This window comes from Mustelus asterias, chromosome 5 (genome assembly GCF_964213995.1).
Source record: "Mustelus asterias chromosome 5, sMusAst1.hap1.1, whole genome shotgun sequence".
Classification (NCBI taxonomy): Eukaryota; Metazoa; Chordata; class Chondrichthyes; order Carcharhiniformes; family Triakidae; genus Mustelus; species Mustelus asterias.
The window spans coordinates 11,483,921-11,511,452 of record NC_135805.1 but is presented as its reverse complement, the minus strand read 5'-3'; the positions used below and the strand labels follow the sequence as shown (position 1 = coordinate 11,511,452).

The 27,532-nt window shown below is 44.3% G+C and overlaps 1 protein-coding gene and 1 pseudogene across 2 annotated transcripts in view; both read left to right on the top strand.

Annotated features, from left to right (window-relative positions):
* The window catches only part of glo1 (glyoxalase 1), an 86,476-nt gene that overhangs the window by 44,630 nt on the left and 14,314 nt on the right, over positions 1–27,532 (top strand). The gene's annotated exons all lie outside the window — the stretch shown is intronic.
* Positions 5,262–7,249, top strand: LOC144493354 (cold-inducible RNA-binding protein B pseudogene; annotated as a pseudogene). Its single transcript, XR_013497732.1, has one exon. The product of XR_013497732.1 is annotated as a cold-inducible RNA-binding protein B pseudogene (transcript).

Here is a 27,532-nt window from a genome sequence, read left to right as displayed (position 1 = left end):
TGTATCCATTTAGTTTCCTCACCCTGGATCCCGTGAGATGTAACCTTATGTAACAACCTACCATGTGGTACCTTGTCAAAGGCCTTGCTAAAATCCATGTAGACAACATGGACTCTTTCTGTAAGTACTGCAAAATTCCACAATAATCCAGCAATGGGGCTATGGAGGAAGACTGAGGTTAGAGGGTTAGATTAGTTAATGCCCGGCATATGAGCCATTGTTGGGAGTTAGGGATGGGTTAATTGGTTTTCCACTAGTGACTGGTGCCACAGTGCAGGATATCAAACAGAGGAAGGTGATGGACAAGAGGCTCAGGGCTATCAACAGGATAAAGGGGAAACCGGAGAGTAGGACTGGACAGGGTCACATGTTAAGAAGGTGAAAGGGGTAATGGGATTAAGATGGGGAACTGGGAGGTGCAAAGGAAAATAGCCTTGGGGAAATTCAGCCAGATGGGCCTTAAGAGGCAACTCAGAGAAAACCCTTAAATTACAATGATATAGCCCAAATTTTATCCAGATTTTCATCAGTCTTACTCCCAGGCCTCATACTGGTGACTTGTACTTGATTTCGTCAAGCGCTATTTATCCTTAAGTTGCGACAAAGATATTTTTAATTCTTAAGTTTGCATTTTTCCCTGTCAACTTGTTCAAATAGAAACCCCAGCAGCCACATATACTGGAAATTTCCTATGTAGATTTTTGAAACTGTAATTACAACTGCCCCCTCTCCCTGCCAATTGAGACATTCTGCAGGAATGTAGAAATATAAAAATGACAAAGTGTATTTCTTCTAATTGGGGTCCGAATTAGTTCTGTGCCCTCTAATCCCCATTATGCATGGCCTTGACTCCCATTTGCAACATTTCCAGGCGATCAACTAATATTCTAAATGTCTGAGGTCTGAATAATTGCAGTGAATGTACACTTAAACTTATATTCTTTATCTTTCCTGAAGAAATCTTGTCTTTTGATCACAAGTCACCTTCCAGTTATTTTTTCAAAACATGCCTTCCTTAATCTACTTAGCTGGCTAACGCCATTTTAGATATCTTATCTATTTGAAATGATACAACTACAAGGTATTTTTCTTGGTCACAAAACTGTCATTATTGGCTCATTCTCAATTCAAGGAGTATGTCTACTTGTCAGTGGGTTTCTGCCAAGGGTCTTCATGTAACTGAACAGACCGATCCTCAAACCACAAATCTTTGGGCACGAATGCCAGTAAGCCTAAGAAGGAAGGAAATCTGCCGTCCTTACCTGGTCTGGCCTACATGTGACTCCAGAGCCACAGCAATGTGGTTGATTCTCAACTGCTCTCTGAACAAGGACAACTAGAGATGGGTAATAAAAATGCTGGCCAGTCAGCGATGCCCATGTCCCATGAAAAAAAAGTCCAATTAGACCTGGTATTGCGGAATGTGCCCGGCCAGGAGTTCAAAGTTTCAGGAGAAGACCATAATTCCATACGTATTAAGTTACTTATGGATAAGGATAAGAGGAGTGAGTTTTAAGGGCTGTCTTGACAAATACATGAATAGGATGGGAATGGAGGGATATAGTCCCCGGAAGGGTCGGGGGTTTTAGTTAAGTCGGGCAGCATGGTCGGTGCAGGCTTGGAGGGCCAAAGGGCCTGTTCCTATGCTGCAAATTTCTTTGTTCTTAGTCCTCAGGTGAAAGTGCTAAACTGGGGAAAGCTAACTACAATGATATTAGGCAGGAACTGGGAAATGTTTGAGGATAAATCCATATCCGTCATGTGGGAATCTTTTAAAGGTCAGCTGGTTAGAGTTCAGGACCAGCATGTTCCTGTGAAAATAAAGGATAAGAAGCCAAGATTTGGGAACCTTTGATGACAAGAGAAATTATGAGCTTGATCAAAAAGAAAAAAGAGGCATAAGTAAGGTTTAGGAAACTGAAGACAGGTAGAGCCCTCAAAGAATATAAAGAAAGCAGGAAAGAACTTAAATGTGGATGAATGTAAGCTTATCCACTTTGGTAGCAATAATAGGAAGACAGATTATTACTTGAATGGGTGTAAATTGAGAGAGGTGGATACGCGATGAGACCTTGAAGTCCTCATGCATCACTTGCTGAAAGTAATTGAGCAGATACAGCAAGCAGTAAAGAAGGCAAATGCTATGTTGGCCTTTATAGTAAGAGGATTTGAGTATAGATATAGGGGTGTTTTGCTGCAACTGTATAGGGTGTTGGTGAGGCCACACCTGGAGCTCTGTGTGCAGTTTTGATGTCCTTATCTAAGGAAGAATGCCCTTGCTATAGGAGTACAGCGAGGGTTTACCAGGCTGATTCCTGGGATGGCAGGTCTGTCATATGAGGAGAGACTAAGTAGCATTATATTCACTGGAGTTTAGAAGAGTGAGAGAGGATGGCATAGAAACATATAAAATTCTAACAGGGTTAGACAGGGTAGATTCAAAAGAATGTTCTCAATGGTGGGGGAGTCCAAAACTAGGGGTCATAGTTTGAGGATAAGGGGTAAAACTCTTAGAACTGAGGTAAGGAGAAATTTCTTCACCCAGAGGATGGTGAATGTGTGGAATTCACGACCATAGAATGTAGTTGAGGCCAAAACATTGTCTGATTTCACGAAATCAGATATAGCTCTTGGGGGTAAAGAGATCAAGGGATATGGGGGGGAAGGGGGATCAGGATATTGAATTTGATGATCAGCCATGATCAAAATGAATGGCAGAGCAGGCTCGAAGGGCTGAATGGCCTATTCCTGTTTCTGTTTTCTATAAACAAGGAGTTAGGAGGACTAAAAGGGGCCATAAAATGTCCTTGGCAAACACGATTAAGGAAAATCCCAAGGCATTTTATATATATATTTGTATATAAAATATATATATATATACAAGGATCAAGAGAGTAGCTAGGGAAAGGGTTGATTCACTCAAGGACAAAGGAAGGAATTTATGCGTGGAGCTGGAGGAAGTGTGAGGTCCTTAATGAATATGTTGCATCGATATTCACAAAGGAGAATAACATAGTGGATGGTGAGCCTAGAGGTATAGGGCATATTGATGTAAAAAAGGTGTTGGGTGTTTTGAAAAGCATTAAGGTAGGCAAGTCCCCAGGAACTAATGGAATCTATCCCAGAATACTGAGGGAGGAAATTGCTGAGGCTTTGTACAAAATCTTTGTATCCCCTTTAGTCACAGGAGAGGTCCCAGAGGACTGGAGAATAGCCAAAGTTGTTCCTTTGTTTAAAATGGGCGACAGGGATAATCTGGGAAATTACAGGCCTGTTGAGTCTTATGTCAGCAGTAGGGAAATGATTGGAGAAGATTCTTAGGGACAGGATTTACTCACATTTGGAAAAATATGGACTTATTATCGATAGGCAGCATGGTTTTGTGCAGGGGAGGTCGTGTCTCACAAACGTGAATTTTTTGAGGATGAGGTGGATGTTGTCTACATGGACTTTAGCAAGGCCTTTGACAAGGTCCCTCATGGCAAGCTCATACAGAAGATGAAGTCACATGGGATCTGCGGTGAGCTGGTAAAATGGATACAGAACTAGCTTGGTCATATAAGACGGAGAGTAGTGGTGGAAGGGTGTTTTTCTGACTGGAGATCTGTGGTGAGTGGTGTTCCACAGGATCAGTGCTGGGACACCTGTTTGTAATATATATAAATGATTTGGAGGAGAATGTAGGTAGTCTGATTAGGAAGCTTGCGGTCTCAAAATGTTGGCTCTATTCTCTTTCCACAGATGCCGTCAGACCTGCTGAGTTTCTCCAGCATTTTGTGTTTTTGTTGAAGGTGGTCATGCTTGCCATCATTAGTCAGGGCATAGAGTATAAAAATTGGTAAGTCATGTTACAGCTGCATAGAACTTTTGTTAGGCCACATTTGGACTATTCTGTACAGTTCTGGTTGCCACACTACTAGAAAGATGTGGAGGATTTGAAGAGGGTACATAAAAGGTTTACCAGGATGTTACCTGGTTTGGAGGGTATTAGCTACAGGGAGTGGACAAACTTGGTTTGTTTTCACTTGAACGTTGGAGGCTAAGGGGCGACCAGATAGTTTACAAAATTATGAGACGCATGGATAGAATGGATAGTCCCAGGGTAGAAATTTCAATTACTTGGGGACATAGGTTTAAGGTAAAGGGGGAAAATTTAAAGGAAACGTCTGAGGCATGTTTTTGTTACACACATGGTAAGTATTGGAATGCTCTGCCAAAGAAGCTGGTAGAAGTTGATGCAATGGCAATGTTTAAGAGGCATCTTGACAGATAAATTAATAGGCAGAAAATAGAGTAATATGGACCACGTAGTGGCAAAAGATGTTTAGTTTAGAAAGGCGTCTTGTGTCAGTGCCGCCTTGGTGGGCTGAAGGGCCTGTTCCTGTGCTATTCTTTGAGGCAGTATGTCCCATGAGGTAATAGGATCCAGAGTGCAGGATGTTTCCTTTCCTTTTTTTTTGCTACTCTGCTTCATGTTAATGTTGCTGTGTTTCAAGGAGAGTTTCCGTTTATTTGAAATATTTCTGTTTGCTTTGTCTTCCCTGGAACATCGGCTATTTGAAAGTTGGGGGGAACGGGTGGGGGTGGGGGGGTGGGGGGGGCACCTTTTGACCATCTGGACACTTCATTGAAGTTAATTTAACAGTTTTGCCTGAACACTCAGGGAGCTGACTTCAAGGTCTACTTTGACACTCCCTCCATTGAATCTAGAGGATGTGGTGGAGATATCGATGATTGAATTTCTATAGTGCCGTTATGTACAAAGTACATTTCCAGTCCAGGAGTGTGGTGACATCTGCTCTGTGATACTAATCCTTTGTTGACTTCGAAGTGAAACATAGGCTGCCATGGTTTGCAGAAGGCTGAACAGGCCTAGGGGCTATGGGCCAAGTGCGAGCAAGTGAGATTAGGTGGACAGCCCTTTCATGCGTAGGTGCAGACTCGATGGGCCGAAGGGCCTCTTCTGCACTGTAGTATTCTGTGAACGGGCGCAGCTGATCAGCAAAGATGGGGGTGCGTTGAAATGTGTTTTGTTGTGGCGACTGGCATAGTTTCGTCTATGCAGAATTGAAGCGCTCGAGAATGGCTTGCAAGTCAGATGCAGAGGACAGCGACATAAAATAGATTGATCTAAAATTAAGACACATTTACCGGATCATTCGCAAAGGGGAGCAGAATGGAATTCATCTTCTCCGATGGCATTTGTTATTGTATTAATAAATATAAATGTATATATATATAGAAAGTGAAATTTGAGCAGCACTCAGTGCTGTCAGGCTAATTAACAATTAAAACGCCGCCACTAAAATGGCCGCTAGCGCCAAACAGCGCGGCTTCTTCATGAACAATGGTCACGTGGCCTTTCATCGGCACACCGCGTGCTGAGCGGAACTACATTGCTGGCTGTGGCAACCGGGAGACAGCTTCCAGGTGGTGCACAAGGGCTGGGCTATAAAAGGAGTGTCTTTTCCGGTGCTTGCGTATTATTGCTGCTGGAGAGAAAGGAGAGCGTCAGGCGGGAAGTGTCCAGACGGCGTGTTGAATTGTGTTTAAAGCAAACACCAAAATGAATGACCGAAATGACGACCGAAAGCTCTTTGTTGGCGGCCTAAGCTTCGATACAGACGAGCATGCCCTGGAGGCGGTGTTCTCCAAGTATGGCGAGGTTGTCGATGCTCGAGTGATCAAAGATAAGTGCACCATGGCGTCCCGCGGCTTCGGCTTCGTCACCTTCGAGAACCCAGAAGATGCCAATGGTGCGATGGATGCCTTGAACGGCCAGTCCATCGACGGTCGGCAGATCCGGGTGGACTACGCCGAGAAGAAATCGGGCGATGGCGGTTACGGAGGAGGCCGTGGCGGCGGCTACCGTCGGGGAAGCTATAGCGGCGGCAGCGGCTATAGCAGTGGCGGTGGTTATAGCAGCGGCTATGGCAGCGGCGGTTACGGCAGCGGCGGTTATGGCAGCAGCAGCGGCGGCTACGGTGGTTCCAATTACAGGCAATATGATTACAGGGGAAATAACAACTCCCGTGGTTCTCGTGGCAGTAACTACGATCGATACAGCTCCACCAGATAGGGAGATCGGCCAGCCAGACACTTTCCAGGTCGTCATGATCATCGGCCACTTATTGTTTCTGAAGGGACTTTTTTTGGGGCGAACGCCGTCTAATCTCTTGAATTCAATCTTGCTTATTCGGGACGCTGTCTAACTTCTCCCCACACAAACACATTTATTCTATGTCGCATTAAAGGTTTTTCAATCCAACGGGGGGTTTTGTTCCGGAATTTGAGTGCTATTTTGTTCGGAGTCCCTTGCCAGTGAAATTTTTTTTTTCCGCCACAGTAACTTTGTAGGGTTTATGAAATTGTAGTTTAAACATCTTTTTATTTGGATAAGTTGCACTTGATGTATGCAGTTTTATCCTTCCAGTTTTGTGTCTCCCTAGTATTGGGGGTCGATGTTGTTGCCCCCTCACATTCCTTGTTTTTTTAGCTCTCGGGTGGCGTTGGTTTAAAATGGCGCATTCACCTTGCGCAGAGACTCGAGTCTCGACAATGTGCTCCAAGCTGCCCGCAGTTATCTTTTGAGCCACCAGGGTGCCTGATCGAGTTGCTTCCTGCATTTTTCATCAGATCTTCGATTCGTGCCTATCTTCGACCAATTTTAGGAGTGGGATCATTTTTATTTTTGCTAGTTTGTAATTTGAGTGGGGGACCTATGTCTTAGATTTTTTTCTTTTCAGAGTAATCTGGGATATCCGAGTGTTTCTGCCGATTGGGAAAACACTACCATTTTCGAGATTCTCGTTCGTGAACAAATGTTTATAACTGCTGTTACAGGAAAGACCATGCTTTAACGATTGTAGAGTTTAAAAATCTGCAATCATTTGGGGGAGGGGGTTTGTGACACGATCCATCGATTGCGATTTTTACTTGCCTAGCATTTTGAGGGTCGTATTTAAAATCTGACAAACTGCTTTCCATGTAACCCTTAAGACTGGTGCCAACCCTGCTGGGACACCACTATACTCACTGTTCTTGGTTTGGCCTCTGTGAAATATTATGCCATCTTAATCTAGACAATACAATATTCTTTAAACTATTGAGTTTTTTAAATTGCATACTGCTAGGAAGTTGAAAGCTGTTTCTATTGAATTTTCATGAGTTAGCATGGACCGTTTTTGTACAAAAACTTGCCGCTTTGGAGACTGATGTCAAATGGAAAAATAAAGTGTTGAAATGTTCAGTTGATGTCTTGAATAAACTTTCTTTTTGGAACGCAAGATATACTAGTAGTTACAAAGTTTTCCAGTTGGAGTATTCCACTGGCGATGTTTTCTGTTCTCTCCTCAGATTCTGCTTGGACTGCTGATGTGTCTGCAGTATTTTGCTCCTATGTATAAATTAATGCCCAGATAACAGGTGAATAAGGTTGAGTGCCAGCATGCTGCTGGTCCAACTGGGAGCAGGAATTTTGTACATCACAGCCAACCATAACACTGGTTATTGGGACATTGGAGAGTCAGGAGAACAAGCAATCCACCAGGACATTCACTGAAGCAGGCTGCACTGAATCAATTGTAGGTATACAAAATTGATGGCTAGTACATTATGAATTAGTGGTAACTATTTAAGCAGTAAATTATGTTTACCTGAAAGAGCTACCTAATTTCCAAAACCATTACAGGGAGAATTTCATGATTTAAGCAAATAAACTAGTTTAGATTCTTGACATAATGGCCCAGTGAAGGAAGATGTGAATTTGCTGATTTCCTAGGAAGAAAGGCCCTGGTCTCCTGCCTTTTGATGAGATGGAAAATCTGTTACCAAAGCAAAATACTGCAGGTATTGGAATCCAATACAATGTTGGAAAATCTCAGCCAGTCTGACAGCATCTGGGGAGAGAATAGTCAACGTTTGAGTCTAGATGTTCCTTAGCCAGCTGAGAGCAAATAATTGGGAAACGTTTATACTGAGTGGGCAGTGCAATGGGACAAAGAATGTAAATATAGATGGCTGAGGGTGCTAAGTGTGATCAGAATGTGAATGGCAGGGCAGGTACAGATTGTTAAAGGACTGCCTGAGGAATGGCAGGTGCCCTGAAGGGGGGGGGAGCAGAGTGGAGAAAATGGAAGTGAGAAAGAAGGATGATAAAATGGAGAAGTGAAGGTGGAGGAGAGTTCAGGCTCTAGTTGTTGAACTCTGGGCACTTGACAGCCTTCTGGATTGAACAATCAGAAGATGAGGTGCTGTTCCTGCCGTTTGCATCATTTTTCAGGGCAACTGCCACATTCCTCAGTAGTCCTTGAACAATCTGTACCTCCGTTCTGCTATTCACACATTCTGATCACTTAATGGACACTTAGCACCCACTCAGCCTTCTGTATCCTCATTTACATTCCCTTTGACCAATTCCACCTGGCCCCCCCCAACCTTCATATATTTGATTCTCTTGGCTCTGATATCTCCACTCTGACAAAGGTAATCTAGACTCAACATTGGCTCTATTCTCTCCCACAGATGCTGTCAAGACCTGAGATTTTACAGCATTTTCTGTTTGTACGGAAAATCTTGTCTTGAGTCCTCCTTGCACCTACCAAAAATCCATCCAGCTCCACCTTTAATAAATTCAATGACCCAGCTTCCACTGCTAACAGGAGAATTCAAGTTCTAGTCTCCCATAAGAGAAACGTCCTTGTATCCCATCAAATTGCCTTAGGAAATTACCAAAATATTGAGGTGCTGCTAATTGGTATGTGGGCTTTGGTGAGATTCTGTTTATCTTGGTGTAAAGGGGCAGAGACGGCAGTTAAATCGGTGGTTTGCTCCTGCCAGATGTGGAGGTAAGGGAGCAATTTGGTATCCTGACAAGTCTGCAGGAAGTGTGCCTGGCTGCAGCTCTTCAAAAGGAATGGGATCCAAGGTTATGGGGAGAAAGCGGGATTAGGCTACTGAGTTGGACAATTGGCCATCATGAATGGCAGAGCAGGCTTGAAGGGCCAAATGGCCTATCTTCTATGTTAAACTGTGGTGCAGTTGCACACTGAGGAACATACAGGAGGCAGTGATAGAATGCCTTAGTTTTAAAATTATACTCAATTCATTTGTAAGCATAGGAATGTTGTAACCTGAAACACAATGGCTCCCTTAATGAAGCACATGGTTTCAACTGATAGTGGGTAATAGGAAAAGTACACTATACTTTGCAGATGCTAATGCATAACACTTATGATAACAAAGCCTGCCCTGAGTTGCTCAGGGAGGTGGTCACACTGCAGGTTCAGGCAGGTAGATGGGTGACTGCCGGGAGTGGCAGTGCAGGAGTCTCCTGTCGCTAGTCCCTCAACAGGTACAGCATTTTGGATACAGTTGGGGGTGATAGCCTCTTGGGAGCATAACAGCAGCAGCCAGGCCTGTGGCACCACAACTGGCTGTGTAGAGCATAGTTGGGCAAAGTCCAAGTGAGTGGTAGGAGACTTGCTAGTTTGTTGGCAGATGTTTCTATGGCTCCATAGCCACAAACTTCAGATCATACCTGATCGGTAAGGGAATTGGGGGTTATAGGGATCAGGTGGGTAAGTGGAACTGATCCACTTCAGATCAGCCATGATCTTATTGAATGGCAGGGCAGGCTCGAGGGGCTAGATGGCCTACTCCTGCTCCTATTTCTTAAGTTCTTATGTTATAGAATCCCTACAGTGCAGAAGGAAGCCATTTGGCCCATCGAGTCTGTACCGATCGCAATCCCACCCAGGCTCTATTCCCATTACCCCACATATTTGCCCTGTAAATCCCACTGACACTAGGATCAATTTAGCATAGCCAATCAATGTAACCTGCACATCTTTGGACTGTGGGAGGAAACCCATGCAGACACAATGCAAACTCCAGACAGTGACCCAAGCCAGGAATCAAACCCAGGTCGCTGATGCTGTGAGGCAGCAGTGCTAGCCACTGTGTTGCCTCTCTGGTGCCAGGGTCAAGGATGTCTGATTGCAGGAAATTCTTAAGGGGTGGGTGAGCAGTCTTGAGTTGTTTACATTGGTGCCAGTGACATAGGTAGAGGAATTAGGAAAGGGGCTGAAAAGTAGGACCCCAAGTATTACTACCAGTGCCATGTGTTAGTGAGGCAAGGAACAGTACAGTAGGGCTGATGAATGCACAGTAAGGAGCTAGTGTTAGACACAGGGTTTCAGGTCCTTGGACCGTTGGGACATTCTTCTAGGGCAGGGGTGACCTGTTGCACCTAAATGGGAGGGGAACCAATATCCTTGTAGAGAGGTTCTCCAGTGTTACTCAAGAGGGTTAAACTATGGAGGGCGCTGTGATTCAGAACAGCAGGTCAGCAAGTGGAAGGAGGGAAAAGAGCTGATGTTTCAAGTCCAGATGATCCTTTTGTCAAAGCTTTGACAGGGTCATTTGGACTCCACCTCAGCTCTTCTCTCAAACTTGAGTTGTGATTACCGTTTCCAAAGAGCTGTCCCACTGAGAGTCACCTGGCCAGGCTCATTTGCCAATGCAAGGTCCAGTATGGCCTCAGATGCTACCAGAGCTGGAGATTTTCCAGCATTTTCTTCTTTGGTTTCAGATTCCAGCATATGCAGTAATTTGCTCTTATTCAGCAAGTGATGTTAGGACCATTAAATCTGAAAGAAGGGACAGGTTAATTAATATGATGGGCATAAGTGTTTATTTCAACATAAGTAGCATTATTGGTAAGGAAGATGAGTTTAGAGCCTGGATCTGTACCTGGGACTATTGTGTTGTGGCCATTGGAGACTTATTGGAGGGACAGGACTGCTGCTCAATGTTCCAAGCTTTTGATGTTTTAGATGACATAAAAGGAGGTAAAAGTGGTGGAGAGTTTGCATTACTAATCGGAAAATTTCACATCTGTCCTCAGGACATACTGGAAGGCTTGTCCATAGAGGCAATATGGGTAGAGCTCAAATCTGGGTGCAATCACTGGAATAATACTGTAGGCCCCCCTTTCCCCCATAGCCAATGGGACATTGAGGAGCAAAATGTAGGCAGATTATGAAAATATACAATAACAGAGTTGGCATAGTGGGTAACTTTTAACTTCCCCAATATTGTTTGGGGCTACCTTTAGAGCAAGAGGCTTAGTTGGGGCAGAATTTGTTGTGTGCATCCAAGAGGCTTTCTTGAGTGTGCATAGCCCAACTTGAGAAGGGGCCATACTGGACCTTGTATTGGCAAATGAGCCTGGCTCTTTGGAAACAGTGATCACAACTCAAGTTTTAAGATAGCTGAATAAAGTCAGGACCTTGGGGGAGGGCAAATTACAATAGTATTAGACAGGAGCTAAGGAGAGTGAATTGGGAGCAGCTGATATTGGGTAAGTCCACATTTGACGTGGGAGTTATTTAAAGATCTGATCAGAATTCAGGGCTGGCATGTTCCAGTAAGGAGGAAGGACAAGGATAGTAAGGTAACGAGTGAGGTTGTGAATTTAGTCAAAAAAGCAAATGTAAGATTTAGGAAGCTAAAATCAGACAGGGCCCATGAATATAAAAAAAAGCAAAGAATAGATCGAGCAGGGTATTGGGAGAGTAAGGAAGGGCCATGCAATGACTTTGGCAAGTAGGGTTAAAGAGCATTTTATGCATAGAACAGATTTATTTGGAGTATTGTGTACAATTCTGGTCGCCACACTACCGGAAGGATGTTGATGCGTTGGAAAGGGTGCAGAAGAGATTTATCAGGATGTTGCCTGGTTTGGAGGATGTGGATTATGAAGAAAGATTGAACAAACTTGGATTGTTTTGACTGGAGCATAAGAATGAGGGGGAACCTCAAAGCTTGGAAAGAGTGAATAGTCAAGTTTTTTTCCCTAGGGTCGAAGGGTCACTTACTTGGGCATAGTTGAGGGAGAAAGGGGTAAGTTTTTCAGAGGGTGGTGAATGCCTGGAATGTGCTGTTGGAGGGGGTCCCTTACCTTACTATCCTTGTCCTTCCTCCTTACTTTAACAACGTTCAAGAGGCATCCGTATAGATACATAAAGAGGCAGGGAATAGAGGGATAGGACCATATGGAAAATATTTGATATATATGAGATCCTAAATGAGTACTTTGTCAGTATTCACCAAAGTGAAAGATAGTGAGATTAATGTGGAGCATGCGAATATGCTAGGGCATTTTGAGATCGAGAAAGAAGTGGTGTTGGGTCTCTTGAAGAGCATTTATGGTGAATAAGTCCCCAGGGCCTGATGGGGGAAGATTGCTGGGGCCCTGACAAGGATCTTTGTACCCTTGCTAGCCATTGGAGAGGTCCTGGAGGATTAGTGGGTAGCTAATATCCTTCTGTTCAAGAAAGGAAAAAAAGATAATCCAGGAAATTGTTGACCGGTGAGTCTCACATGGGTGATTTTTAGGCTATTTCTTCAAAGCAATATTCTAGTGAAATGAAAAAAGGTTGGAAATTTTCAGGTCAGGCAGCAGGTGAAGAGAGGAAAGTTTAATGTTGGCAGTTGATGGCCATTTACTAGACTTCTGCATTGAATCTGCACAATCTTCTAAAGCCTCCCTGATCTGAGTGACATTTATACAGCATTCGTTAACTCCAAATATCTCCTTGCATCCATGCCCCCCAACCATTTAGTTTAAAGCCTTCTTTGCCAGGAGAGTACTAGCGTCTCATCAATCAAACCTCATTTCTCATACATCAGCCTTTCAGCCACACATTTGACTCTTTAATCTTATGTATCTTGGCCAGATCTTTACACCCTTTTTTTGCTGTTAAGCCAGGTCCCTTTTATAGCCACATCTTTCCACATGGCAATCTGCACCTGCAACTCAAATCCTATTTACTCTGGCCCCTCCTATTAACTTTGTATTCCTTACTCTAGTGCTTTCTATCCCTCCCTATTCTGTGCACCCTGGTACACCAAATATCTTTCTGGTTCCCAAACCCATGCTGACCTTAAAATCTTCCCAATAACAGCAGCAAAACACACCACAAGGAACTCTGTCCTGGCTCTGTTTAGGTGCAATCCATCTGACTTGTACAAAGTCCTATCTTAGTGCCTCAAGAACTTAAAACTTTCCCTCCTGTATCATCTTTACATCTATGCATTAACCATTAGTCTATTTCTGTATTGTTTGTGGCACTGGGGTTAATCTGGAAATTGACTTTTGAGGTCCTGCTTGCAAATTTTCTCCCTAAATTTGGACTGCAGGACCACGTCCCACTTTCTATCCATGTCATTGGTACCAATGTGGACCATGACTGCTGGCTACTCACCCTAGGATTTGGTTCTCTTAACTCACCACATTTTGTATTCATTTATCTCCATAGGTTCCCAGTACAGCAAAAAAGGAGATCTTCTCAAGGGTTCTCCTTGAAGTGCGAGTGAAAGGATCTGTTGTAATTGGTACCAATGTGGACCACATGGGTAGGGCTAAAAAAGTTTCTGTTGAAATGTGAGCATCGAGATTACTGCCTGAGTCATGAGAAAAATGGCATAAGGTAATTAAGTGAATGTGTGGCTGAAAGTGATGTAGGAGAAATGGATTTGGATTAATGGGGCACTGGGCCCAGTGTTCTGGTGAAGGGCTGTAGAGCTAAATAGTGGGGTGAGAGTTCACGTGAGGGCAGAGTTGTAAAGTTGGAAGAGAAAGGACAAGGCAATGTAGGATAATAACCAGAGTGAAAAGGAAGGGACAGTATACACCAACAAATAAGGCCAGTGGGCAAAAGCAATATGTAGAATCAAAGACTCTTGGAATGCTTACAGTATTCATTAAGAGATGAATGAATTGTTGCACAAATTGGAATATGAAATACTATCCATTAAATGGAGGAAGACTCAAGTAGGTATGTCAAGCTGCAACTGTGTAGGGCATTGGTGATACCACACCTGGAGTACTGTGTACTCCTTTGGCTAGGAAGAACATACTTCTCTTCCAAGAACATACTTCTCTTCCAAGAACATACTTGCATTGGAGGACGTTCAGAAGGTTCACTAGGCTGATTATTGGGATGAGGGGTTTGCCTTTAGGAAAGATGGGGCCTATACTTGATGTTTAGAAGAATGAAAGGTGATCTTATCAGGTCATAATATTTTGAGGGGGCTTGACTGGATAGGTGCTGAGATAATGTTTCCTCTTCTGGAGAAATTTAGAACTGGGGCACAGTTTTTTAAAAAAGGAATCTCCCAAGAGTTGGGGATGAGGAATTTCTTCTGTTGGAGGGTCATTGTCTTTGGAATGCTTTCCCAGCAAACGCTGGAGGCTGTCATTAGAATTTATTCAAGGCTGATTAAGTGGAATTTTGATTGACAAGGGATTGCAGGGTAATGGGGTGCTGGCAGGAAAGTAGAGATAGGGCCACAATCAGATCAGTCATGATCACCTTGAATGATGGAACAGGCTCCAGGGGCTGCTGTTTCCTATTCTTGATCAAAGTTTTATTATAAATGCTCTCTTTATAAAACCATTTGTTTTTTGAACAACTTGTCAACTTCTGTATGTGGTAACTTTAGATTGAAACTGAATTCTGTTGACTTTCTTGAACCTGTGATTTGATACTCAAACCACTTCGGACAGAATTTTATGTGGGTTTGGAGGTAGGGATGTCTAAAATTTCTTGGGTGGCTTTCCCATGGGTTCCTGCTCTCCCTGACCTCTCCACAATGTTACACTGGGTTGGCTGAGACCTAGGCTGGCCTACTGTTGCCACAATCAAGGCCCTTAAATTGCCAATTATTGACCAGGGCTGTTTCTCACCCAACCTCAATTTTCAGGCTGGCAGGAGTAATTTGGGGACAATGGGGGAAGCCTGAAAATTCATTTATCACCCCTATGCTCACTGACCTATATTGGCTCCCAGTCAAACAATGTCATGGTGTTAAAGTTCTTGGATTCTGTGGCATGACCCCTCTCCAGCCCCACAAATTTCTTCCCACGTAATTTTGGCCTCTTAAGTATCTCTGAATTTAATTGCTGTGCTGTTGGTGGCCATGTCTCGAGTTAGCTCAGCTCTAAACGTTTCTGCGCCGCCTCATCCTTTAAGGTGCTCCTTTAAAACATTCCTCTTCGACTAAGCTTTTTAAGACTTGCCCAAATATTGTCTTGTGTCCAGTGTCTAATTTTGCTTAAGTTCCCTTGTAAAACATCTTGGAGTGTTTTATGTTAAAGATGCCAGATTAATAAGACCATAAGATGTATGAACAGAAGTAGGCCATTTGGCCCATCTGCTCTGCCATTCAATAAGATTATGGCTGATCTGATATAATCCTCAACTTCACTTTCCTGCCTTATCCCCATAAATCCTTGATTCCCTTATTGATTAAAAATCTGTCTCAACCTTGAATGGCCTAGACTCCATAGTTCTCTGCAGTAAAGATTTCCACGGATTCACTACCTTTTGAGATGAGGGGAATTTCTTCACTCAGTTTAGTTATATTGTACCCTCTATCAGGCCACCGGTGCAATTACCCTTGAACACTACCCAATTGCACAAAACTGCCACAGTGTAAGCTTGCCAGCAAAGTTGAAGCCCATGGAATGAAGGGTCAATGGCAGCAGAGCCTGAGTGGAGAGGCAGGAGACAGTGGTGGTGAATGGCTGCTGGAGGGAGGTATAAAGTGGTATACTAGGATGATTACTCATCTTGATCTGTATTAATGACTTGGACTTGTGTAAGCAGGGTGCAATTTCAACATTTTGCAGACAATGTAAACTGAATGTGAATGCAGAGAAATGTGAAATGATTACAGTTTGGTACAGAGCATAAAAGGCTTTATAAAACACTGGTTCAGCCTGAACTGGAACAGTGTCTAATTTTGGGCACCACGTTTTGAAAGGGACGTGAAAGCTTTGAGTGCAGAAGAGATTTGAGAATAGTTGCAAGGATGAGGAGCTTCAGATAAGAACTGAGGTCAGAAAAGCTGGGCTTGTTCTTGGGAGAAATTTGCAAAGCAATTTGTTAGAAATGATCAAAATCTAGACCAAGCAGATGGAGTTCCATAGGGAGAAGTATCAAGAAAGAGGACAGATTTAAGGTAAACAGTTCTTTTGCCAATGGCAACATGAGGGAAAACCTTTTTTACACAGAGTGGTTATAATCTGGAATACACTGTCTGGGAGTAAGGGAATTGGATAAGCACATCAGTAAATTTGCAGATCGACAAGGAAAAGGTGAGAGGAGTGAGTAGCTATATTTAAGTATGCCATTACAACTACAACACTGGCATCTACCGGCAATGTGGAAAATTGACCAGGCATACGTCCTGTAGACAAGAAACAGGACAAATTCAACCCAGCCAATTATGGCCCCATCAGTAAAGTGATGGAAGGGGTCATCAACAATGACAATCAGCAAAAACCTGCTCACTGATGCTCTTGGGGTTCTGCCAGGGTCACTGTTCCTCATCTCATTACAGCCTTGGTTCAAACAAAAGAGCTGAATGCCAGAAGTGAGGTGTGAGTGACTGCCCTTGACATCAAGGCAGCATTTGACTGAGTGTGGCATCAAGGAGCCCTAGCAAAACTGGAGCCAATGGGATTTGGGGGGAACCCTCTACTGGTTGGAGTCATACCTGGCACAAAGATTGTGATGGTTGGAGGTTCATCATCTCTGTTCAGGACATCACTGCAGGAGTTCCTTAGGGTGGTGTTCTAAGCCCAATATTCATTGACTACTTCATCAATGACCTTCCTTCTATCCATAAAGTCAGAAGTGGGGCTGTTCACTGATGACTGCATAATATTGTGCACTATTCATGACAACTGAAGATACTGAAGCATTCCATGTCAAATGCAGCAAGACTTGGGCAATATCCAGGCTTGAGCTGGATAGTGACAAGTGCCAGACAATGGCCATATCCAAGAGAGGATCTAACCATCACCTCTTGAGAGTCAATGGCATTACCATCGCTGAATTCCCCACTATCAACATCCAGGGAGTTACAATTGACCAGAAACTGAACTGGACCAACCATAGAAATACCGTGGCGACAACAGGGTGGCATGATGGCATACAGTCATAGAGGTTGACAGCATGGAAACAGGCCCTTCAGCCCAACTTGTCCATGCTGCCTTTTTTAAAAACTGAAGCTAGTCCCAATTGCCCGCATTTGGCCCGTATCCCTCTATACCCATCTTACCCATGTAACTGTCTAAATGCTTTTTAAAAGAGAAAATTGTACCCACCTCTACTACTACCTCTGGCAGCTTGTTCCAGACACTCACCACCCTCTGTGAAAAAATTTGCCCCTCTGGACACTTTTGTATCTCTCCCCTCACCTTAAACCTATGCCCTCTAGTTTAAGACTCCCCTACCTTTGGGAAAAGATATTGACTATCTATCTGATCTATGCCCATCATCATTTTATAGATCTCTATAAGATCACCCCTCAGCCTTCTACGCTCCAGAGAAAAACAGTGGTTAGCACCCAAGCTGGGAATTGAACTCAAGTCCCTGGCGCTGTGAGGCAGTTTTTGTGCAGTGTGTGCAGGAGGGTTTCCTGACACAATATGTGGATAGGCCGACAAGAGGTGAGGCCACATTGGATTTGGTACTGGGAAATGAACCGGGCCAAGTGTTAGATTTGGTTGTGGAACAGCACTTTGGAGATAGTGACCACAATTCGGTGTCTTTTGTTATTGCAATGGAGAGGGATAGGGCCGTACGGCAGGGCAAGGTTTACAATTGGGGGAGAGGTAATTATGATGCGATTAGGCAAGAATTAGGGGGCATAAGTTGGGAACAGAAACTCAGGGAAAGGCACTAATGAAAAGTGGAACTTTTTCAAGGAACAAATACTGGGTGTCCTTGATAGGTATGTCCCTGTCAGGCAGGGAGGAAATGGCCGAGTGAGGGAACCATGGTTCACGAAAGAGGTGGAATGTCTTGTGAAAAGGAAGAGGGAAGCTTATGTAGGGATGAGGAAACAAGGTTCAGATTGGTCGATTGAGGGTTACAAGTTAGCAAGGAATGAGCTGAAAAAGGGGCTTAGGAGAGCTAGGAGGGGACATGAGAAGTCCTTGGCGGGTCGGATCAAGGAAAACCCCAAGGCTTTTTACTCATGTGAGGAATAAAAGAATGACCAGGGTGAGGTTAGGGCCAATCAAGGACAGTAGTGGGAACTTGTGTATGGAGTCAGTAGAGATAGGCGAGGTGATGAATGAATACTTTTCTTCGGTGTTCACCAAGGAGAGGGGCCATGTTTTTGAGGAAGAGAAGGTGTTACAGGCTAATAGGCTGGAGGAAATAGTTGTTCGGAGGGAGGATGTACTGGCAGTTTTGAATAAACTGAAGGTCGATAAGTCCCCTGGGCCTGATGAAATGTATCCTAGGATTCTTTGGGAGGCAAGGGATGAGATTGCAGAGCCTTTGGCTTTGATCTTTGAGTCCTCACTGTCCACGGGGATGGTGCCAGAGGACTGGAGAGTGGCGAATGTTGTTCCTCTGTTTAAGAAAGGGAACAGAAATGACCCTGGTAATTATAGACCGGTTAGTCTTACTTCGGTGGTTGGTAAATTGATGGAAAAGGTCCTTAGAGATGGGATTTACGACCATTTAGAAAGATGCGGATTAATCCGGGATAGTCAGCACGGATTCGTGAAGGGCAAGTCGTGCCTCACAAATTTGATAGAATTTTTTGAGGAGGTAACTAAGTGTGTTGATGAAGGTAGGGCAGTTGATGTCATATACATGGATTTTAGTAATGCGTTTGATAAGGTCCCCCATGGTCGGCTTATGATGAAAGTGAGGAGGTGTGGGATAGAGGGAAAGTTGGCCGATTGGATAGGTAACTGGCTATCTGATCAAAATGTGGAGATGCTGGCGTTGGACTGGGGTAAGCACAGTAAGAAGTCTCACAACACCAGGTAAAAGTCCAACAGGTTTATTTGGTCGCAAATACCATAAGCTTTTGGAGCGCTGCCCCTTCGTCAGATGGAGTGGATATCTGTTCTCCAACAGTGCACAGAGACACAGAAATCAAGTTACAGAATATTAATTAGAATGCAAATCTCTACAGCCAGCCAGGTCTTAAAGGCACAGATAATGTGGATGGAGGGAACATTAAACACAGGTTAAAGAGATGTGTATTGTCTCCAGACAGAACAGCTAGTAAGATTCTGCAAGATCGGGGGAAAGCTGTGGGGGTTACTGATAATGTGACATAAATCCAACATCCCGGTTTAGGCCGTCCTCATGTGTGCGGAACTTGGCTATCAGTTTCTGCTCAGCGACTCTGCGCTGTCGTGTGTCGTGAAGGCCGCCTTGGAGAACGCTTACCTGAAGATCCAAGGCTGAATGCCCATGACTGCTGAAGTGCTCCCCCACAGGAAGAGAACAGTCTTGCCTGGTGATTGTCGAGCGGTGTTCATTCATCCGTTGTCGTAGCATCTGCATGGTTTCCCCAATGTACCATGCCTCGGGACATCCTTTCTCCGGAATCAGTTGCATTCTTGGACACACGCATCTCCATTAAGGACGATCACCTCAGCACCTCACTGTACCGCAAACCCACGGATAACCTCATGATGCTCCACTTCTCCAGCTTCCACCCTAAACATGTAAAAGAAGCCATCCCCTATGGACAAGCCCTCCGAATACACAGGATCTGCTCGGATGAGGAGGATCGCAACAGACACTTCCAGACGCTGAAAGATGCCCTCATAAGAACAGGATATGGTGCTCGACTCATCGATCAACAGTTCCGACGCGCCACAGTGAAAAACCGCACCGACCTCCTCAGAAGACAAACACGGGACACGGTGGACAGAGTACCCTTCGTCCAGTACTTCCCCGGAGCGGAGAAGCTACGGCATCTCCTCCGGAGCCTTCAACATGTCATTGATGACGACGAACATCTCGCCAAGGCCATCCCCACACCCCCACTTCTTGCCTTCAAACAACCACGCAACCTCAAACAGACCATTGTCTGCAGCAAACTACCCAGCCTTCAGGAGAACACAGTGACCATGACACCACACAACCCTGCCACAGCAACCTCTGCAAGACGTGCCGGATCATCGACACGGATGCCATCATCTCACGTGAGAACACCATCTACCAGGTACACGGTACATACTCTTGCAACTCAGCCAACGTTGTCTACCTGATACGCTGCAGGAAAGGATGTCCCGAGGCATGGTACATTGGGGAAACCATGCAGACGCTACGACAACGGATGAGTGAACACCGCTCGACAATCACCAGGCAAGACTGTTCTCTTTCTGTGGGGGAGCACTTCAGCAGTCACGGGCATTCAGCCTTGGATCTTCAGGTAAGCATTCTCCAAGGCGGCCTTCACGACACACGACAGCGCAGAGTCGCTGAGCAGAAACTGATAGCCAAGTTCCGCATACATGAGGACGGCCTAAACCGGGATGTTGGATTTATGTCACATTATCAGTAACCCCCACAGCTTTCCCCCGATCTTGCAGAATCTTACTAGCTGTTCTGTCTGGAGACAATACACATCTCTTTAACCTGTGTTTAATGTTCCCTCCACCCACATTATCTGTACCTTTAAGACCTGGCTGGCTGTAGAGATTTGCATTCTAATTAGTATTCTGTAACTTGATTTCTGTGTCTCTGTGTACTGTTGGAGAACAGATATCCACTCCATCTGACGAAGGGGCAGCGCTCCGAAAGCTTATGGTATTTGCTACCAAATAAACCTGTTGGACTTTAACCTGGTGTTGTGAGACTTCTTACTATCTGATCAAAGACAGAGGGTGGTGGTGGATGGAAAATTTTCGGACTGGAGGCAGGTTGCTGGCGGAGTGCCACAGGGATCAGTGCTTGGTCCTCTGCTATTTATGATTTTTATTAATGACTTCGAGGAGGGGCTGAAGGGTGGATCAGTAAATTTGCTGATGACACCAAGATTGGTGGAGTAGTGGATGAGGTGGAGGGCTGTTGTAGGCTGCAAAGAGACATAGATAGGATGCAAAGCTGGGCTGAAAAATGGCAAATGGAGTTTAACCCTGATAAATGTGAGGTGATTCATTTTGGTAGGACAAATTTAAATGTGGATTACAGGGTCAAAGGTAGGGTTCTGAAGACTGTGGAGGAACAGAGAGATCTTGGGGTCCATATCCACAGATCTCTAAAGGTTGCCACTCAAGTGGATAGAGCTGTGAAGAAGGCCTATAGTGTGTTAGCTTTTATTAACAGGGGGTTGGAGTTTAAGAGCCGTGGGGTTATGCTGCAACTGTACAGGACCTTGGTGAGACCACATTTGGAATATTGTGTGCAGTTCTGGTCACCTCACTATAAGAAGGATGTGGAAGCGCTGGAAAGAGTGCAGAGGAGATTTACCAGGATGCTGCCTGGTTTGGAGGGTAGGTCTTATGAGGAAAGGTTGAGGGAGCTAGGGCTGTTGTCTTCTGGAGCGGAGGAGGCTGAGGGGAGACTTAATAGAGGTTTATAAAATGATGAAGGGGATAGATAGAGTGAACGTTCAAAGACTATTTCCTCGGGTGGATGGAGCTATTACAAGGGGGCATAACTATAGGGTTCATGGTGGGAGATATAGGAAGGATATCAGAGGTAGGTTCTTTACGCAGAGAGTGGTTGGGGTGTGGAATGGACTGCCTGCAGTGATAGTGGAGTCAGACACTTTAGGAACATTTAAGCGGTTATTGGATAGGCACATGGAGCACACCAGGATGATAGGGAGTGGGATAGCTTGATCTTGGTTTCAGGTAAAGCTCGGCACAACATCGTGGGCCGAAGGGCCTGTTCTGTGCTGTACTGTTCTATGTTCTATAACCACCATGCTATCGTGCCACCCAAAGCACTATGGGGATTCTCTGACTCCATGAACAGCAGGTATGTGTAACTTGCCTCCTGACTTTCCAAAGCCTGCCTACTACTTACAAGGCACAAGTCAGGAATGTGATGGAATATTTTCCATTTATCTAAATGAGTGCAGTTTCAACACAAGACCCTCCATCCAGACAAAGCTTGATTGCAAACCTTCCACAAACATTCAATCCCTTGACCACTTATGAACAATGGCAGTGGTGTGTACGTCCAGTCAGCTACCCTGTTTGAGAAAACTGTCCAACAGGGAATTCTTTCTGTGGAATGTTTAAGAGCAAAAATTACACAGAACACAAAATTACAGCATAGGAGGTCCATCGCATCTGTGTCAGGTTAAAAGGAAATTGAGCCTGATTCTGTTTCGTAGCTCGGTAGGTTACAGCATTCCAAGTGTTTTCAAAATAGGATGAAGGTTTGTGCCTTTACCAACCTTTTTAGCCAGTGAGTTCCAGGCTCCCTCCACCCATTGGGTGAAACCAGTTCTCCTCAACTCTCCTTTAATCTTTCTTTCAATTAATTTAAACCTATGTCTCCCTGCTGGGGGGAATAGTTCCTTCCTATCCACTCAATATAGGTATTTCAATTCTGCACATCACAATTGAATCCACTTCAATAGCCTCCTCTATTCCAAAGAAAATAAATCCAGCCTATCCACACTCCCCCCCCCCCCCCCCCCCCCCATAGCTAGAACTCACCATTCCTGGTAACATTATCATTAATCTCTGTACCATTTTAAAGTGATCACAATCTTCCTGAGTTTGGTTGTGGCCAAATTGGGGTTCCTGAGAAACTTGAGTAAGGAGGGCTAAAAGGGGTTGCGAAAAGTCATTGGCCAGCAGGATTAAGGAAAATCCAAAGGCTTTTTATACATATATAAAGAGCGAGAGGGTTGGCCCACTCAAGGAAAGGGGAGGGAATCTATGCGTGGAGCCAGAGGAAATGGGCGAGGTATTAAATGAGTACTTTGCGTCAGTATTCACCAAAGAGAAGGACTTGGTGGATGATGAGTCTGGGAAAGGGTGTATAGATAGTTTGGGTCATGTTGAGATCAAAAAGGAGGAGGTATTGGGGTTCTTGAGAAAATTAAAGTAGACAAATCCCCAAGGCCTGATGGGATATACCCCAGAATACTGAGGTAAGGGAGGAAATTGCTGGGGCGTTGAGAAAAATCTTTGTATTCTCACTGGTGAAGGGGAGGTCATGATGTGGAGATGTCAGCGTTGGACTGGGGTAAGCACAGTAAGAAGTCTCACAACACCAGGTTAAAGTCCAACAGGTTTATTTGGTAGTACAAGCTTTCGGAGCATTGCTCCTTCTTCAGGTGAGTGAAGAGTTGTGTTCACAAACAGGGCATACATAGACACAGACTCAATTTACAAGATAATGGTTGTAATGCAAGTCTTTACAGGTAATCAATTCTTTACAGGTACAGACAATGTGAGTGGAGAGAGGGTTAAGCACAGGTTAAAGAGGTGTGAATTGTTTCAAGCCAGGACAGTTAGTGAGATTTTGCAAGTCGTGGGGGTTACAGATAGTGTGACATGAACCCAAGATCCTGGTTGAGGGCGCCCTCATGTGCGGAACTTGGCTATCAGTTTCTGCTCAGCGACTCTGCGTGGTGTGTCATGAAGGCCGCCTTGGAGAGCGCTTACCCGAAGATCAGAGGCTGAATGCCCTTGACTGCTGAAATGTTCCCCGACAGGAGGAGAACATTTCTGCTTGGTGATTGTCGAGCGGTGTTCATTCATCCGTTGTCATAGCGTCTGCATAGTCTCGCCAATGTACCATGTACAGGGGAGGTCCCAGAGAATTGGAGAATAGCCAATGTTATTCCTTTGTTTAAGAAGGATAGCAAGGATAATCCAGGTAATTACAGGCTGGTGAGCCTTACATCAGTGGTAGGGAAATTATTGGAAAGGGATTCTTCAAGACAGGATTTACTCCCATTTGGACATAAGTGGATGTATTCGTGAGAGGCAACATGGTTTTGTGAAGGGGAGGTCGTATCTCACTAACTTGATCAAGTTTTTCGGGGAAGTGACGAAGATGATTGATAGAACATAGAACATTACAGCACAGTGATGAGGGTAGGGCAATGGCTGTTGTCTACATGGACTTCAGTAAGGCCTTTGACAAGATCTCTCATGACAGACTGGTACAGAAGGTGAAGTTGCATGGGATCAGAGGTGAGCTGGCAAGATGGATACAGAACTGGCATGGTCATAGAAGTGGAGATGCCGGCGTTGGACTGGGGTAAGCACAGTAAGCAGTCTCACAACACCAGGTTAAAGTCCAGGTTTATTTGGTAACACAAGCCACAAGCTTTCGGAGCGTTGCTCCTTCATCCCACTCAGCTGTTGAATCTCAGGAGGAAGGGATCTCCACTCAGAGGGATCTGAGTGTACAGGTCACTGAAAGTGGCAACACAGGTCGATATAGTCAAGAGGGCATATGGCATACTTGCCTTCATCGGCTGGGGCATTGAGTTTAAAAATTGGCAAATCATGTTGCAGCTTTATCGAACCTTAGGCCGCACTTGGAATATAGTGTTCAATTCTGGTTGCCACACTACCAGAAGGATGTGGAGGCTTTGGAGAGGGCACAGAAAAGATTTACCAAGATGTTGCCTGGTATGGAGGGTATTAGCTATGAGTTGAGGTTGGAGAAACTTGGTTTGTTCTCACTGGAACGATGGAGGTTGTGGGGTGACCTGATAGAAGGCTATAAGATTATGAGGGGCATGGACAGAGTGAATAATCAGAAGCTTTCCCAGGGTGGAGGAGTCAATTACTAGGGGGCATTAGTTTGAAGTGCGAGGGGCAAGGTTTAAAGGAGATGTACGAGGCAAGTTTTTTACACAGAGGGCGGTGGGTGCCTGGAATTTGCTGCCGGGGGAGGTAGTGGAAGCAGATACAATAGTGACTTTTAACGGGTGTCTTGACAAATACATGAATACGATGGGAATAGAAGGATATTGAAGGGTAGGGGGTTTTAGTTAAGTCGGGCAGCATGGTCGGTGCAGGCTTGGAGGGCTGAAGGGCTTGTTCCTGTGCTGTAATTTTCTTTGTTCTTTGTTCAAACCATGGTTTACAAAGGAAATTGGAGATAGTATCAGATTCAAGGAAGAAGCTTACAAATTGGCAAGAAAAAGCAATGGGCCTGAGAATTAGGAGCAGTATAAAGTTCAGCAAAGGAGGACCAAGGGATTGATTAAGAAGGGAAAAATGGAGTATGAAAGTAAGTTAGCAGGGGACATAAAAACTGACTGTAAAAGTTTCTATCAATATGTAAAGAGAAAAGGATTGAACAAAACTAATGTCGGCCCCTTACAATCATGACAGGAGAATTCATAACGGGGAATAAACAAATGGCTGAGGAATTAAAATTGTAATTTGCTTTAGTCTTCACAAAGGAAGACATGAATAATGTACCAGAAGTGCTGAGAGAAACATGTTTTAGTGAGGAGCATTAGTAGAGAAATGGTTCTGGGGAAATTGATGGGATTGAAGGTGGAAAGATCTCCAGGACCTGATAATCTTCATCCCAGAGTATTTAAGGAAGTGGCCCTGGAAATTGTAGGTCCATCGGTGGTTATTTTCCAAAATTCTTTGGACTCTGGAATAGTTCCTACAGATTGGAGTGTATCTAATGAAAGCCCGCTATTCAAAAAGGGAGGTAGAGAAAAAACAAAGAACAATAGACCAGTGAGCCTAACAACGATACTGGGGAAGTTGCTAGAGTCTATTATCAAGGATTTCATAACTCGGCATTTGGAAGGTAGTGGTATAATCAGACAAAGTCAGCATGGATTTACAAAAGGGAAATCATGCTTGATGAATATATTGGAATTTTTGAGGACATAATTAGTAAAGTTGACCGAGGAGAACCAGCGAATGTGGTTTATTTAGACTTTCAGAAGGCTTTTGACAACTGTAGTGAATCCCACACATTCACCACCCTCTGGGTGAAGAAATCTCTCCTCACCACAGTTCTAAAAGGTTTACTCGCATAACAGACTACTATGTGAAGTTAAAGCACACGGGATTGCAGGTAATGTCTTGAGATGGATAGAAAGCTGGTTAGCAGATAGGAAGCAAAGAGTTGTCATAAATGTCTTTTTCTGATGGGCAGTCAATGACTAGTGGGGTACCGCAGGGATCCCAACTGTTCACATTATATATTAATGGTTTGGAAGAGGGAACCGAATGTATTATCTCCAAATTTGCAAGTGATACAAAGTTGTGTGGGAGGGTGAGCTGTGACGAGGATGCAGAGATGCTTCAGCATGATTTGGACAGGCTGAGTGTGTGGTCATCTGCATGGCAGATGCAGTATAATGTGGATAAATGTGAGGTTATCCACTTTGGTAGCAATAATAGGAAGATGATTATTACGTGAATGGGTGTAAATTGGGAGAGGTGGATACTCAACGAAACCTTGGAGTCTTTGTGCATCAGTTGCTGTAAGTAAGCACGCAGGTACAGCAGGCAGCAAAGAAGGCAAATGATATGTTGGCCTTCATAGTGAGAGTATTGAGTTTAGGGATAGGGATGTTTTGCTGCAATTGTATAAGGCAGTGGTGAGGCCACACCTGGAGTATTGTGTGCCGTTTTGGTGTCCTTATCTGAGAAACGATGTCCTTGCTATAGAGGGAGTACAGCGAGGGTTTACCAGGCTGATTCCTGGGATGGCAGGTCTGTCATATGAGGAGAGACTAAATCGGTTAGGATTATATTCACTGGAGTTTAGAAGAGTGAGAGGGGATCTCATTGAAACTCATAAAATTCTAACAGGGTTTGACAGCGTAGATTCAGAAAGAATGTTCCCAGTGGTGGGGGAGGCCAGAACTAGGGTCATAGTTTGAGGATAAGGGGTAAACCTTTTAGAACTGAGGTGAGGAGATATTTCTTCACCCAGAGGGTGGTGAATGTGTGGGATTCACTACCACAGAAAGTAGTTAAGGCCAAAGCTTTGTCTGATTTCAAGAAGAAATTAGATATTGGGGCTAAAGGGATCAAGGGATATGGGGGAAGGGGATATCAGGAAATTGAACTTGATGATCAGCCATGATCAAAATGAATGGCGGAGCAGGCTCGAAGGGCCGAATGGCCTACTCCTGCTTCTAGTTTCTATGTTTCCTGTAATGCAGTGAATAGAACTATATGCACCACTCTCGCTCTGGCTCTAAACAGTTCATGCTTATCTCTGTTCGGCTAATAAATGAAAGTACCCCATCGTCGCTGCATTTCCCGCCTTATCTTACTTGCTCTGCCAATTTCTGAGGCCTGTGGACGTGCATTCCAAGTCCCCTTATTCCTCAGCTTCTCACAATCCTACCACTTATTGTGTATTCCATTGCCTTGTTTGCTTTCCCCAAATGCAGTATGTCACACTTCTCCGGTTGTAATCCATTTATCCATCTGACCAGTCCATTGATATCTCCCTGCATTGAGTCTTAAGTGCAAACAGGTCATTTGGCCCTATGAGTCTAACCTGGCATTTATGCTTCATCAAAGATTCCTTCCACCATCTTCATCTAAATTCAGCATTTTCTTCTTTTTCCCTTGTCTGGCATCCCTTAACTCCTTGTTGTGAGTTTTGCATTCTCACCACTGTTTAGGCAAAGCAGCTTATTCTCAATTTCCTATTGGGTTCATTAGTGACAAGCCCCTAGCTTTCGTCCCATTGGTGGAAATATTTTTCTCCACATCTACTTTAAC